The sequence below is a fragment of the Orycteropus afer genome, unplaced genomic scaffold (genome assembly GCF_000298275.1).
Source record: "Orycteropus afer afer isolate SDZICR_OR568_19922 unplaced genomic scaffold, OryAfe1.0 scaffold00280, whole genome shotgun sequence".
Taxonomy (NCBI): Eukaryota; Metazoa; Chordata; class Mammalia; order Tubulidentata; family Orycteropodidae; genus Orycteropus; species Orycteropus afer.
The window spans coordinates 3,860,591-3,864,909 of record NW_006921867.1 but is presented as its reverse complement, the minus strand read 5'-3'; positions in this window follow the sequence as shown (position 1 = coordinate 3,864,909).

Sequence of the window (4,319 nt, the reverse complement as noted above, 5' to 3'; positions counted from 1 at the left end):
GGGGCTGGCGTGGGATCGGGCAGTGTTTCGTTCTGCTGTGCATGGGGTCGCTATGAGTCGGAAATGACTCGACGGCACTTAACAACAACAACAACATTGTTCATTTTTCTTTCTGAAATGATAGAATGTGAAAAAATGCATTCTTTTAAGTGAGGAAATACTATAAATGTGTTGAAATGGTCTTGATTTTTAATGCTATCTTGAAATTTCATCATCTATGTGATTGGAAAGACTAATCACTAGAGAAAGACATCATGTTTGGTAAATTTGAGGGTCAATAAAAACAAGGGAAATCCTCAATGAGATAGGTTGACCAAACAGCCTTAACAATTGGCTCAAACATGAAAGATGGGGACTGGAGATAGTGCAGGACTGGGCAATGCTTTGTTGTGTTATATATAAGGTGCCTATGAGTTGGAGCTGACTCAGTGGCAACAAGAGCAAAATGTGACCTAAGCATTAGTCTCTTCTGCAATGCAATGATCTCTCTTGTCTAGAATATTGGGGAAAATGTCCCCCTCACTAACATTTACTCCTAAGTTAGATGTCCACTAGGCAGCCATCTCCCTGATGTTGGATTCCTCTGGGTGCTCTCAGGGATGCACCCATGCAGGCCTCTGCTCACTACCAAGCTTGTCACCATGTGGAACTCCTGGTCCTTCCTACTGTGCTACTGTTCATTTGTCTGGAATTCAACTCAAAGCTGTAAAGCTGAATGTGAAGATCACACACTTCTTCCCTTCTAGTACTCACAACTACATCATTAGGAGTTCTGTAGGAATAACAGAGAGTTGAGTGCAAAGGTAACTAGAGTGAACTAAAATTAATGAGGGAGGGTTGCAACAATGTACACTAAAATAGCTTTCACCTTTCTGTTGTGCAACAGAAAATACCAAACAATTTAACTGTACATATGTTTCAGTTCTTAGCCTTGCTTTTTCCTATTGAAGGCTATGTTCCTACCTTCTAAAATGTCTCCATTTTCAACACAGGCATGACTATTTTCCTTCAGGAAAATTGAACACCCTAATAGCTAACTTTGAACACTTATTATATTCCAGGCAGGAATCTAAATGCGTTATCAGTATTATCTATTATATATTTTATTGATTGTAACATGCACACATTTCACATTTTAGCATTTCTGAAACCAGAGTATGACTGAAATCAATAACGTTTATGCATTTATAATTTAGGAGTTAAGGTTAGGTTTTTTTAAATCTTTGTTTCTTTAGTAGTACATAAAATAATGGTGCATCATATAATTGATGCTGACTTAGATTCAATGAAATATGGCAATTTAATCTTCATAGTAACTCCATTACATAGAGATTATTTTTTAACAGCAGTTTACAGATGGTGTAATTGAGGCTGGCAGTTTGTGGTGGCTTACTTGTTGCTGGGATGCTGGAAGTTACGGCACTGGTATTGCAAATACCAGCAGGGTCACCCATGGTGGACAGGTTTCAGCAGAATTACAGACTAAGACAGACTAGGAAGGAAGGAAGGACTGGTGATCTACATCCAAATAATAGTCAATGAAAACTCTATGAATCGCAACAGAAGAGTGTTCCATGTAGTACAGCAAGATGAGTACCCTGTCAGAACGCACTTGAAATACTCAGTGGCTGGAACTATGGATTCGACCCTACCAATGATTATGAAAGTGGCACAGGACCAGGCCGCATTTTATTCGGTTTGACATGGTGTCACAATGAGTTGGAGCCAACTCAAACAGCAAGTAACAATAAAACTGAGGCTAAGTTACATAGCTAGTAACCTCAAGGCTGCTCAAGGGCAGGACAATCAATCTCCTGTAACCTCTTTGAAGGGATTCTTGGTGAAGATTTCCCATTCTCTGTCCTAGCAAAAACTCTGCATGGCCAAACTGTAGGGAAGGGGAAGTTGAAGAGTTATTATCCTTCCACTTACATATATTTGTGGTATCACTGAATGTGTCTCATCTAGTAAAAGGGGGTTTTCTCAACATATTTTCCATGTATCTCTGACAGAAAGAAGGAAGTTTAACACAACAAGCAGATACCAATGTCTCTTAAATTGTGTATTTATCAAATGAACTTGAAGCCAGAATACTTCTAAGTAAGAATGGACTACCTCAGCCCAATTTCTGAAAAAGAAAAATGAGGGAAACAGTTGTAGACTATGAAACAGCTCATTACTTTTGAGGCAGTTTAAGAGTTTCCCAATGCTATGAAATATGTTTTTTATTTTATTTATGTTTTGTTCCCCAGAACTTTGTGAAATAGACTTTTCAAATCACCAGAAAATAACAACCAAATGTAAGAATACACTGAATACTATTCTGACCAGAGGACATGGCCATTCATTTCTAATACTAATTAGGCATGGGAGTTTAAAACAAAACAAAACAAAAAAACAGAACTCACTATTTAATTTTTGAGTGTTTTGTGATATATGGCATGTTTTATACAAAAATATAAGTATCTGTTCCTTTATTTTGATAAATTTTCTACAATTTCATATCAATTAAAATAATTTCATTCCTCTATTTTAAAATTCTGTAATAAAAGCTAAATCAGCATATGAATCACACACACAAAAACACAGCATGGTATCTATAATTAGTCTACACAGTTCTTTTAAACTAATCATAATGGTTACCTAAAGAGATTCATATTTCTTGAATTGATTTCAACCTAACCTGCCAGCCAGTTTCAAATGAATTTTCATTCCCATAACATGAAAATTATCCCGTGACAAAATTTTCAGCAGGAACAAATCCATTCCTTCTTGAGACTATCATTTGCTAGGCAATAAGATGTGTCACTTGGAAAGGGATCCAAATTAGAAATTCTCCCATAAGCCATAACCAGGTGTATGAAATGTAGCAGATAAAAAGTCCACTGATGAATACACTTTGAAGCCTGTACTTATTTGAACCCATGCATTTTACAATTTTGAAGACCACTTCTTTTTGCTTTGTTATAACTTTCATGAACACTTTGGGATTGAAGGTGCTCTAGATGAGAAAGAAATTATACACAGACATACATGCACTCAGAGTCATAGAAATAAACCTGGAGATATATAGAAGGAATGTGGTACTTGTAAACTTGCATGGCAATTGAGGCATTTTAGATGCTTCTTGTAGTTTAATACATGCATCCAGCCAGTATTATGTAGGTATTTTTATTCACATTTTTCATACATGGAAACAGATTCATTGAGTTATGAAATCTGTCCAAATTTAGAAGTGATATTTTGCATCCTGCTATGTTCAACTTCAATCTCAGTGCTCTGTACTATCATAATAAGATTACCAGATGATAATTCAAAATTCTATGACTTAAGCAACATTTATCAAAAATTTATCCATCATTATTGAAAAAATTATCTATACTTTTGCTATGCACAGCAACAGCATCACAATCATACGGGAGCTTGTTAAAAATACTGAATCTCTGAAACATTCTAAACCTACTGGATCTGGATCTGAAAATGAACAAAAATCCAGGTGATTCAGATTCCAGGTGATTGTTGTTGTTTTTGTTGTTGTGTACCATCGAGTCGGACTTGACTCAAAGCGACCCCTCCTTGGGTTTCCAAGGCAGTATCACTACAGAAGTAGATTGCCCAACCTTCCTTCCAACTGCTATTTTCTAATTGTGACATGGGGCAGAGGAGTAACTATGAACTAAGCTATGAGAGTTAAGGTTGTATGTCAGCTTTGCTAGGCAATGATTCTCAGTGGTTTAGCAGTTATGTTAGTCATCCCCCATGATGAGATCAGCTATAATGCAATTCCATCCATGATGAGATCTGTTATGAGCAGCCAATCAGTTGAAAGGGAGTTTCCACAAGGATGTGGCCTGCTTCTAATATATATGGACATCCTGGCAAAGCTCTCTGGCTTTTTGCTCAATCTGGATGCTACATCTGTCTCATCATCATCTGACCTCCAGTTCTTGAACTTGAACCAGTGGCTTGATGTATTGCCTGCCAATTTTGGAATAGTAGACTTCCAAACCTGTGAACCAAAGTTACCTACTGATCTTGGATTTGTCACCCTACAAAGCCAGCAGCCTGCTCTACTGCCTGCCAGTCTTGGGTTTGTCAGCCCCTGGAGCTAGCTAGGTGAGTCAGGAGAAACCTCCAGCCTGACAACTGACCCATGGACTTGGGATTTGGCAGCCTGGTAGCGTAGTGGCTAAGGCACTTGCCTGCTAACCAGAAGGCTGGTGGTTCAAACCCACCAGTCACTCCTCAGAAGAAAGATGGGGCAATCTACTTCCGTAGTGATACTGCCTCAGAACCCCAAAGGGGGGTTGCTATGAGTC